Here is a 12,772-nt window from a genome sequence, read left to right as displayed (position 1 = left end):
AACCATTTCATGTGGACTTCACAACGACATTACAAAATCCCCTGTACTGTTTTGCTATTTCGGCCTTGATAGGGATATTATTATTAATTGACAACTTATTTCAAAAATTCATGTTAAGGTAATTCTTTTAGTATGAAAGGGACCGTTGTTTTGAAGCAGTCTGAAAAGTATTATCTACTGTCCCAGAAGCAACTGTTGTCCTTAACAATGGTGAGGTCCATGACCTATTGTTGACTATAGTGGCAAAGCTCGCAAAATGGCTCATCTGTTAGGCATCACTTGGTTTTGCAGTGGAAAAAAGTCCTCAGGCTGACAGAATCGCACACTTCAGTTCCTTTCACTATGAGCAATGACCAGGAAATTTCTAGGAAAGTAATGCCATCTAGTGGTAAAATCACGCCAATGTATTGTACCCACAATAAATTGCCAATAAATATATAAAATAATTATTCAGCCATAACAGGGAATGAAATACTCGTACATGCTACATCGCTGATGAATCTTGGAAACAAACTAAGTGAAAGATGCCAACCCCAAAAGGTCACAAATTGTATGACTCCATCCATATGAAATAGCCAGGAGAGGTAAATCCATGGCGACAGGAAGCTCCTTAGTGAGGCCAGGGGCTGGGTGAGAGGACAGCAGGGAGGGACTGCCTAATGGGCAGGGGATTTTCCTTTGCGGTGCTGCACATGTTTGCACAACGTTGTGAATATACTAAATGCCACTGAATTGCTTGCTTTAAAACGGTTAATTTTATGTTATGTGAATGTATCCTCATTAAGACAAATTTTTAGTGAAATACATACATAGAACATATTAATGTATAATATCTGCATTTACACAAAGCATATGATAAACCATATGTTTCCTGTCATTTGTTGACTCAGATAGCGTTCTAGCTGCTACGAGCATATGAAGATCTATAATCCAGCTTCTCTCTTTAAAAATTACAAATCGATGGTGAAGAGTCATACATTCAAATACCAATACTAGAAGGTAGAATGCGATAGTGCCACAGGGAGATAAAAGACGACGACTCCGGTCAGCTGGATAAGAGCGGGCCACTCTTCACAGTAGGGGCCCAGGCAGGTGGCAGTGCGGGGAAGACACCTGGAGAAGGTGACTTTGAAGCTAGACTTTGATGAACCAACACACTGAGCTTAAATTTAGATACGGTGCCATCAAGCCCAACAAACAGTGATGTGCCTCTCTCTGGTGCCTGTTCTAGCCCTGAGATCCAGGCACTGACATTCTGAAAGGCAGCTCTGAACTAGCAGGCACGAGACAAGTAGTTAGAAGAGAACTCTCACCACCTGCCACTTTTTAAAGTTTCAGATTCCTGTGAATGCAGCTATCCATATTTATTTGTCTATTTATTTTTCTCCATTTCATTTTCTTTTTTCCATCATCATTTATCCCCCCATACCATCCCTGACCACGCACCGCTTTGGCTGAGAGCTAGGAGCAGTATATGGAGTCCCGGACACCCAGAGCTGGGGTAGGTGATGGGGAAGGGTGGTGGTTTGGGAGAGTTCGCCCCATCATATCAGAGCCCAGATCCAGGCAGGCTGACTTGGCCAATCAGATCAGAAGTGAGTGAGCAGAACTTAGATTCAGATGTGAGCATACCATGCTCATTCTTCCCGCCTAGCATTTTTTTCTGCCTTGCTACCTTTGGGCAGTCATCTCATTTATTCACCATTATCATCATGCAGCAAATATTTACTAAGTACCAGAAACCATCTAGATCTTGGAAATATAAAAATAAAGAACCATTCTTGCCCACAAGTGCTCATAGTCTACAAAGGACTGATCTGTTAACAATGATCATACAATCACATACAGTAACTACTTTAATGATGATGTACACAGGGCACGATGGTACCAGGAGAAGGGACTCCTAAGTCTGATTGGGAGAAAGAAAAGGGCCAGTGTTGCCCAATCTTATCAAATCCAACATCCCTTCCGTTTGACTATCCTGAAGTAAAATTCCTGGATATAATTTACCTACTACAGAATTTTAAAAGAACCAACATAACACCATAAAAATTCATGCAAAGGAATAAAAAGAGACAGTAGTTTATAATACAAAATGTTTCGACAGGTAAATAGTCATAATGACATTAAAAGATAGAATGAAATAGCTTATGCCTATAGGTAGAATTACCATGAGTGTGACAGCTGGAATGCAGAATGATGCAGGTATATAGTGTTGGTACCTTAAATGCACAGCCATTCACAAAATCCTGTATAAGAATGTTCATGGCAGAATTATTCACAATAGCCAAAAGTGAAAACAATCCAGATGTTCATCAAATACCATATGATCTCACTTATATGTGGAATCTAAGGAACAAAATAAACTGACAGACAAAATAGAAATGGAGGCATGAATACATGGAACAGTCTGACAGCTGTCAGACTGGATAAAAGAAGGTGAAGGGATTAGCCAAAGAACATATGTGCATAATCCATGGACACAGACAACAGTGTAGTGATGGGGGGTGGGGTCTGGGTGGAAGGAGGAAGGAGAGCATCTGCAATAGTGTCAACAATAAAAATAAAGGAAAAGAGTTATAGTAAGCTAAGACTAATTTATCATTAAAATGTTTAAATATATTTAGTGTAGCTTAAGTGTACAATGCTTATAAAGTCTATGGTAGTGTACAGTAATATCCTAGCATCCTTCACATTCACTCACCACTCACTCACTGACTCACCCAGAGACACTTCCAGTTTTGCAAGCTCCACTCACGGTGAAGTACCCTGTACAGGTGTACCATTTTTAAATCTTTCATACCATATTTTACTGTACCTTTTCTATGTTTACATATACAAATACTTACCATCGTGTTACAGTTGCCTGCCATATTAAGTACAGGAACATACTGTACAGGTTTGTATCCTATACAGGTTTGTATACCATATAGTCTAGGCCAGTGGTTGGCAAACTCATTAGTCAACAGAGCCAAATATCAACAGTACAACGATTGAAATTTCTTTTGAGAGCCAAATTTTTTAAACTTAAACTATATAGGTAGGTACATTGTTATTAACTTAATTAAGGTACGTGGTATTTTGTGGAAGAGCCACACTCAAGGGGCCAAAGAGCCGCATGTGGCTCGCGAGCCGCGGTTTGCCAACCACTGGTCTAGGGGTATAGTAGGGTATACATTTGGTTTGTGTAAGTGCACTATGGTGTTCACACAATGACAAAATAGCCCTAACAGCACATTTATCAAAACATAGCTCCGTTGTTAGTGACACATGACTGTATACCCAAAACCCATCTTATTTCTCAACATAGGAAGCTACCTTGTGATCACCTCTTATCTCTCTCTTCTCCTCTCATAACCTTATCTTGAACTTCACGTTTATTATTCCCATGCATTTTTATATTTCTAATTTCTAACATGTAAGTATGTATCTAAAGCCAACCTATAGTATTAAAATTATATATTTTTCATAAATACTTTTAAGTGCAAGTGAATAGATAAAAAGTTGGAAATGCATACACCAAACTGACACCAGTGTTTACTTTGAGGGAGAATGGAATAGAATAAGAGTAAAGTGAGATTTTCATTCATGTGTCATTGAATTATTACAAGGGGGTTGTATAACTATTATTATAATTTTTTAAATTGCCAAGAAAACAACCGCACATTGATCACGTCATCCTTCTGAACAGAAAAACTTTCACTGGTTTCCTTCATCTCATTACCTTCAGCCAGAAGCCCTCATTAAGTGTTGTTGGTGCTGAAATATTACGAATGTTTGCCTTCAGTAATCTTTGCTGCCCATAACCTGGTGGTTCTCAACCCTGATTAGAAAGATTCGGGGAGGTAAAATACTGACCTGACCCCTTTCCCAACAAATTAATTGAAATCTCTGAAGATAGGGCCAAGGAATTCCCATTGTTCCAAGCTCCTCAAGGGATTCCTAAGCTCGTTAATGGTTATATTACAGGCCATACATTTAAGCAGACTTAACCTGACTGAAGACATCTAGATGGCTCTTGACCTCATTAGCAAAACAAGTATCTCGTGCTGAGAAGACTACTGGATACCAAGTAGAAAGCATGCTTAAAAAATTAAGCCGTGTGTATTTTTGTAATAAAATCTTGTAGATAGAAATCCAGTGTCTATGTAAATACTACGTGTTGCTTTAGCAACAGCTACAGTATCAAAGTGCATTACTGATGGAGCTTTACAGTCTGCAAAGCGTACTGGGTAAGGAGAGAACAGCTTTTATGTACTGTCTTCATAAAAGCCATCTCAGAGCCATTGATACAAGTCAATCTTACTATATGTAACTTCAGGTAAAGTAGAACTAAGCCTGCTCCAGTATTTCCTCATCATTGATTATTGGGCTAGCTGTGGATAGCTTGCATTAATTGTATATTGTGGATCTGTTTGTGTTGAATTTTTTAATCATTGTGCACAGACGCATCATTGGAAGCTTTTATACGCAAGTGGTCATTTCAGATGTATGGTGTTTTTACACTACAAAGAAGTCCCCTATGTGGATATTTCTTATACTGATTGTATCATAAAGCTGTTTATTCTTCCTTGTAAGAATTCTTTACTATAAATATGGGTTAAAGCAGTGGTTCTCAACCTTCCTAATGCCGCGACCCTTTAATACAGTTCCTCATGTTGTGGTGACCCCCCAAACCATAAAATTATTTTTGTTGCTACTTCATAACTGTAATGTTGCTACTGTTATGAATTGTAATGTAAATATCTGATATGCAGGATGTATTTTCATTGTTACAAATTGAACATAATTAAAGCATAGTGATTAACCACAAAAACAATATGTAATTATATGTGTTTTCCAATGGTCTTAGGCGACCCCTGTGAAAGGGTTGTTCGACCCCCAAAGGGGTCGTGACCCACAGGTTGAGAACCGCTGGGTTACAGAATAATGTATTAGACAATTAAATATTTTTAATAAATGTTTCTCTTGTTCTATATAAAGAAAGAAAGAACTCCAGTGTCTAGGTAAAATATTCATCAAAGTCTTTGCATTGCTGTGGGCTACTTAGCAGGCTCTCAAAAAAAATCTCTGGGTTGAAAGGATGAATAAATAAGTGAACAAACAAAAATGACCAGTGAGTCCAAATAACCCAAGGAAAGTCTAACTTGAGGAAACATTCATTTGTTCAAGATTTTTCTGTGCCTGACTCTGTGCTAAACACATTAAGATTCTACCAAGATGAGGACTTTGAGGACTCTAATAGCTGAGGTCAGGAGAGAAATGCTGACAACATGCATTTTGCCTCCACACACTCTATTCTTCTCTTAATCTTTTCTTTTTCTTAAGATTTTTTATTTATTTTTAGAGAGGAAGGGAGAGAAACATTGACGTGAGAGGGAAACATTGATTGGATGCCTCCTGCACGCCCTCTACCAGGGGTCAAGCCGCAACTCGGGCATGTGCCCTGACCAGGAATCCAACTGGCAAACCCCAGGTGCACAGGACATGCCCAACCAACTGAGCAACACAGGCCAGGGCCTTACTCTTTTCTGATGAGGAAAATGAATTGACTTAGTTCCAGCACTAAGTCTCCAAAGACCCAGAAAATGAAGTAAACATCCTTACAAGAGGACAGACTAAGTGAGCTGGAAGGAGGTGGGAGGCCAGGGTCCTGTGGGTGCCAGCCTCACACTCACTCTCCCAAAAAGCTGAGCACATCTTCAGAATCACTGTTTCTGAGTGAGCATTCCAAATCTTCTCTGTGCTTTCCTGAGGACAGGGTCAAAGAGGGTAAATTACGTCCCCTCAGACTTCAAAGCAGTGACATTTTAAGAAAATTCAAATAGACTGCCTTGCTGGTAGTGCAGAATGCCCCTGTAATCCTGCCATCTGTGTCAAATTATGAGTGCCACCACTGCTAGAGTCTCAAATAAATATTCGAACCAGCTGCCAAGATGAAATTTGGTTAATAGCACATTTTCAAAGCATGTAATTCCAAGTGTGATTTATAACAGAAGTATGAAGAGTTTTTAAAAGGCTAGAGAGCCTTTTGCAAGTAGAATGGAATGTAAAGATCAATTATATGCTTATTTTGTTTTCCCCACTAAAACCAGAAAAATTTGCCCTTCATAATCACACCGGTTGACTTTTTTACTCAATGTGTGTTATTAATCACCATTATAGCCCTGACTTGATTTAAACACAAAAATGTGGTGTGATCATATGATTAGAATGTTCTTTATAGTCCCTGCCTTTGGATGATTAAAATACCAACTTTAACTTTTTTTAAAAAGAGTGGTCTCTGGCCCCAGCCTGTATTGCTGAATTGGTTGAGCATCATCTCATGCACCAAGAGGTCACCAATTCGATTCCTGGTCTTGGCACATGCCTGGGTTGCGAGCTCAATCCCCAGTAGGGGTCATGCAGGAGGCAGCCAATCGATGTTTCTCTCTCCCTCTCCCTCCCTCTCTCTTTAAAATCAATAAAAGCATTATTTTTTAAGTATTGCTTTTAAAAAGAAAAGAAAAAAAGTTGTCTCTTTCTCCTACCGCATATCAGTACCTTCAGGAAAGTGAGGATTATTGAAAGTAAAATAACGTAATTATTGAACAAACAAAAAAGAGAGATAAAATAATCACTATGCAGTGTTGATTCTGGAATCAGAATGTGCCTCAAATGTTTTATTTTATTTTTTTATTATTTTTTTATTTTTTATTTATTTATTTTTTTTAAATGTTGTCTTTTTTTTTAATATATTTTATTGATTTTTCACAGAGAGGAAGGGAGAGAGATAGAGAGCTAGAAACATCGATGAGCGAGAAACATCGATCAGCTGCCTCCTGCACACCCCCTACTGGGGATGTGCCCGCAACCCAAGGTACATGCCCTTGACCGGAATCGAACCCGGGACCCTTCAGTCCACAGGCCAACGCTCTATCCACTGAGCCAAACCGGTTAGGGCTGCCTCAAATGTTTTAGCAAACATGCCTGCTCTGTGGCCCTGGTGGGTCACCAGCTGTTAGAACAGCCAGCTGCATTAAAAAACAACGAGTCTTGCCCTGGCCGGGCAGCCCAGTTGGTTGGAGCACCATCCCCATATGCCAAGATTGTGGGTTCGATCCTGGTCGGGGCACATACAAGAATAAGCCAATCGATGTATGGATTAGTGAGTGGAACAACAAGTGGATGTTTCTCTCTCTCTCTTTCTCTCTCTCTCTCATCAATTAAGAAAATTTAAGTAAAATTTAACAAAACAATGCATTTTGGCTCAAGTGATGTGATTTGTTCACATGTCAAAATCATTTGGGAATTTTGTATACCCCCTATTGACTCTGTTTTAAGTGCCACAAGGAAGCCCTAGGAGGTCATAATTGTATCAATTAATAAAAGTTTACTTTAAATAGAGTTTTTAATGTGAATTTTTATTAATGATAAGATCCTAATATATAGCCGAACCGGTTTGGCTCAGTGGATAGAGCGTCGGCCTGCGGACTCAAGGGTCCCAGGTTCGATTCCAGTCAAGGGCATGAACCTTGGTTGCGGGCACATCCCCACTGGGGGGCGTGCAGGAGGCAGCTGGTCGATCTCTCTCATCGATGTTTCTAACTCTCTATCCCTCTCCCTTCCTCTCTGTAAAAAATCAATAAAATATATTTTAAAAAAAAAAGAACAAAAGATCCTAATATATAAAGAGCCAGGGTCCGTCATGACCTAAACATCTGGACAGACGACCGAACACCAGGCTAGGGTCCCACAGCCCCTTCCCCCTCCATGAGGTGGCATTGACTGGCGAGCTGGCTGAACTGCTGACCTCTTGGTCCCTCCCCCTCTCACCTCCCATGGGCGGTGGCGGGTCCCACCCGCCTCCCACGGGCAGCTGTGGCTCGCTCCCACCTCCCATGGGCGGCAGCGGCTCCCTCCCACCTCCTGTGGGTGCTGGCGGCTCCCACTGGCCTCCAGTGAACTGCCAACGCTACCCACTGTAGCCAGCAAACCAATCCCATCAGGGGGTGGGGCTGGTCATCCTCACGGCCCTTCCCCTCCGCTGGCCTGCCCCTGATCGGACTCTCCCATCCCGATCAAGAGCGGGCTGCACAGAGCCCTAGACCCTTCCTGGCAGCCCCAAGTCCCTGGGGTTGAGAATTCTAATGGCCCTGCCCAGAGAGTAGAGGTGCCTGCTGGGCAGGGACAGGGACCACAGGCCTCCAGGGAGCACTGCAGAGTGGGCAAGGAAAGGAGAGGGCCTGCAGAGGGGAGGGGGGGAGGCGAAGCCAGTGGACATCAACCCAGAATCCAGCCCTTCCCCTTGGGGGCAGTGGTCCCTCAACCCAGAACCCCAGCCTGAATCGGAAGAGCCCGAGGGAGGCTTCAGGAAGCTCTATATAGAGCTGTGCGTTGAGAACGAGAGACTTCGTGAGGCCCTGACCGAGACCACGCTGCTGGCTGGCACAGCTCAAGGTGGAGCTGGAGCACGCCATGCAGAGGCAGGAGCGCTTTGCAGAGAGGCTGGCCCTCCTGGAGCTGGAGAGATTTGAGTGCAGGGCCCTGGAGCGCAAGGCCGCTGAGCTGAAAGAGGAGCTGAGGGCCTGTTTAACCTCCAGGCTGACAATCAGCGCCTCAGGGACAAGGACACGGCCCTGATCCGCATCATCAGCAAACTGTCCAAGTGACCCTGGAGGACTTGCCCCTGCACCTGCATTTATCCAGCTGCTTTTGCCACACGCACCCCTTCCCCTGTGTGAACACGAGTGACAGGGCTGCCGGGGAGTCTCTGAGAAGCCATAACCTCCCCTCGGGACCTCCAGGCTGGGAGGGGAGGACAGAGCCGCGAGGAGCCAAGGGGGCCATCTGAGGCCAGGATGGAGAGGGGAGGTTGAGCCAGCTAGGGGGACCAGGGCTGCAGGCAGGACCAGGAAGGAACCGAGGACCAGGAAGTGCCAGGACCAGTAGCCAGGACCAGAGTGGCCACCCAGAGGTCCCCTCTCCCGTGTGCTGCCACCAGTCACCCCTCCTGCCCCTGAGCAGGGATCCGAGAATGTGCCAAGCATCCCGCTGGCCTGGGCCAGGTGGGCCTGTATATAGGGTCCGTGTGCAATAGGGAGGGATGTCTTCTATTTTTTTCTGCCCCCTCCTCAACGCTGGGGGAGAAGGTATTTTTGAGCAGTTGGGGGCGATCAGGCCGGCAGGGGAGGGCAGTTGGGGGTGATCAGACCAGCAGGGGAGCGGTTTAGGGGGTGATCAGGCTGGTAGGCAGAAGTGGTTAGGGGCAATCAGGTAGGCAGGCAGGCGAGCAGTTAGGAGCCAGTGGTCCCGGATTGTGAGAGGGATGTCTGACAGCCAGTTTAGGCCCAATACCGGCAGTTGGACATCCCCCAAGGGGTCCCAGATTGGAGAGGGTACAAGCCGGGCTGAGGGACACTGCCCCCCTCATGCATGAATTTCGTGCACTGGGCCTCTAGTATAATAATAATAATCTATGAACATACTTTGTAAGTCCATGAAACAACTATGTAGATATAAATGTAGATATGTCCATATATCTTTGCAGTGAAATGACTTATATAGCTTAAGTTTTCAAGATGATAGATCTTACATTTCCAAAATAATATAGTATATACAGAGCCAAAACAAAAAGTAGGCTTTTAAAAAATGTATTTTCACTTCATTATCACCTCATCAAGTGGGGGCTGGGGCATGTCTACATAAATTAAATGACTCTGGGAAGAAATATTTTAGCAATTTTTAATTTAATATAATTTTAATGTAATATAATTAATTTAATATAATTATAATAATTTTTAATTTAATATAATTCAGGTTTTTCAAAGAACATGGTTTCAGGATATACTGGAAATTGATAGAGAGTTTGGTAAAATACCTAAGTACCTAGACGAATAAGTGATTTGCAATCATTTGGGAATTATGACATTCCAGAGAATTGAAAATTTAAAACAACCTCTCTCTTCTTTCCAATTCATGGGAATACTACTTATTTAAAAAAAAAAAAAAAGAGGAAGAAGAAGTGACTTTCAATTAGTTTAATGTTGAAATCTGGGGGAAATGGAAATACATCTTTCAAGATAATGAGAGGGCTCTGGCGATTGAGAGATGGGATTTGGGATTAGACCCTGTGCTGGGCTCACAAGACATGATTAATACATACTTGTTGAATTTAGTCCGCCTTTTATAGAGTGGATTGGTAAGCAGGGTTTAGCTTAATTTCCATCCTGGAGACCTTTATAAACATGCTCTGCATTAGAAAATTGAGGGGTTTTTTTGTCATAGATTTTTGTTGCTGTTTTTGGAGAAAATCTGGAATACCCCTCAGTGAAGAAGCACTACATGATTGTAAGGCATGGTTGTTGTTTCCCATAGCCCCAAAGAATTCTACCACAACACTGCAGCCACCATGCAGTATAATGGTCTTTTGGGAAGAAATGGAATCTTTACGTTTCCGTGCAAATTGTCCTTAAAGTTTTTAGTGTGTTTGCAGATCACTTCAAAAATGCCAATTGTGAGCCATCAGAGATGACAGAGCAATAATATGCACAGGCCGACCTTACGAAGATGTCTTTTATCACGTCCATACTTGGGGAGAGGATACTGGCTTACCCAAGATGACCTTCAGACAATCTCAAGCAGAGCAACTGCCCAGATAAGAGATTCCTTCTCCCCTGCAGACTAATCTCAGAACATTCCCTTCTGATGCCAAAGGCAGTATTAGGAAAACACGGAGTGGAACAGGAACTGAAAACTAGACTACAAAACTGGACTGGCAAAGCCAGATCCAACATAATGAAGGGGCACCTTTGTGTCTATTGTTTTAAGGGGTGCCAGGCATCATGCAGTAGCCATGGTTGTTAGCCATCTATGAGGTACCATAATTTTGAACCTAAAAACAGAAATTAGGTTTGTTTAATGAGTAGTTGATCGTGGAACAATGCTGCTTTCGTGCAAATGGGTGTGACCCGCCAGAGAATCCGGGTGGGTATGGGTGTTTTTGTAAGTGTACAATTCTATAATGCATAACCTATATGCTATTGCATGTGTACTCACCACCCAAAGTCTAGTCTCCTTCCATCACCATATATTTGATCCCCTTTACCCACTTCATTCTCCCCCCACCATCCCCTTCCCCTCCATACTGTTGTCTGATTTGTTTGTTATTGTTTGTTCATTTGCTGCTCTGTTTTATGTCCTGATATGAGTGAAATCACATAGTTTTCCTTCTTTTTTTGTCTGACTTATTTTTCTTAGCATGATACTCTCAAGATTCATCCATGTTGTCACAGATGGCAGCATTTCATCCTTTTTCATATGGCTGAGCAGTATTCCATTGTATGTATGTACCACATCTTCCTTATCTAATCATCCATCAAAGGACACTTGGGTTACTTCCATCTCTTGGCTACTATAAGTAATGCTACAGTGAAGATAGGGGTGATATCATTGCAATATCCTGGTTATTACTTAACAGGAAAAGAGGAAAACTAGCTATAGGTATGCCATTTATAGGTGTGCCAAAAAGCTACCTTTAACATTCTCCAAATCTGTTCTTTCAGTGCTTGGTGGGGAAAGGGACAAGACAAAGGTAGTTTAGATGCACATCCCATAAGGTCTGAGTGACATGGAAAGGTGGTTGTCCATCAATCACACCTGAAAGCCAGTCAAGCCAGTCAGTGGCGAGAATGGGCATGGCCACTGGAAGCTGGCAAAACCTGAATATTTAAAACTTCCAAACAAAGGAAGTTCTCTCTCTCTCTCTCTCAGGGCCTGGCCCTCTTGGGACTCCTGCTACAGGGGGATTCCCTCCCCTGTGCCCACATGGTGCACAGCCAGGTTGGACTCCACACATGTACTAACGGATTTTAATCTGTCCTGAATGCTCAGCTTCACCAGGCTGCAACATGGAATTGAAGCTCTGGACACTGGCCTTGTTTCTGGCTCTGTTGAAATCCCAGCTGACTTTTACAGGACTGGCTTAAGGGACAGGGGACTTTGGAACCCAAGATATATTTTTAGATGCATTCTGGGCCTGGCAGTGTGGCTCAGTGGTTGAGCATTGACCCATGAACCAAGAGATCACTGGTTCGATTCCTGGCCAGGGCACATGACCAGGTTGTGGGCTCAATCCCCAGTAGGGAGCGTAAAGGAGGCAGCCAATCAATGATTCTCTTTCATCATTGATGTTTCTATGTCTCTCTCCCTCTTCCTTCCTCTCTCTGAAATCAATGTGTGTGTGTGTGTGTGTGTGTGTGTGTGTGTGTGTGTAATGCATTCTGCGATCCCACTCCAGAGATTCTGATTCTGAAGGTCTGGTGTGAGAATAAACAAATCATCTTTTCTGTCAAAGAACAGTTTAGACAGCTGCCATTTTGGATTGTGTGATTTGGCAGCCACCATGTTGGCCTCATGGCTTGCAGCTCCCCTGGGCACCGCCATCTTGAAACGGCAAAGGCCAGCCCCTCCCTTTGAATTAGCCAATCATGAAAGACTGTGAGTCTGAGCTCCAATCAAGAGCAAGGAACAGGTCACAAGTGTCAGAGATTATAAAGCCGAGCAGACCACCTGCTCAGTGTGCGTGCACTTCCAGGCCATGTGTGCGCACCCTTCTACGTAGAAGTAAAGATATTTGTCTTGCTGCCTGGCTCCCGAGTATGTTCTATGTTCTACCAGGACCCCTGAATTGGGGGGCTCGCCTTATTTCTAACATGGGTCCCCAAGTAGGTATTTTAATAAAACTTATTCTGAGACATGTTGGCCTACACCATACTTTTAGATACTCTATATT

The sequence above is a fragment of the Myotis lucifugus genome, unplaced genomic scaffold (assembly GCF_000147115.1).
Source record: "Myotis lucifugus unplaced genomic scaffold, Myoluc2.0 scaffold_184, whole genome shotgun sequence".
Classification (NCBI taxonomy): Eukaryota; Metazoa; Chordata; class Mammalia; order Chiroptera; family Vespertilionidae; genus Myotis; species Myotis lucifugus.
The sequence above is the reverse complement of the archived record's forward strand: the minus strand, read 5'-3'. Positions refer to the sequence as shown.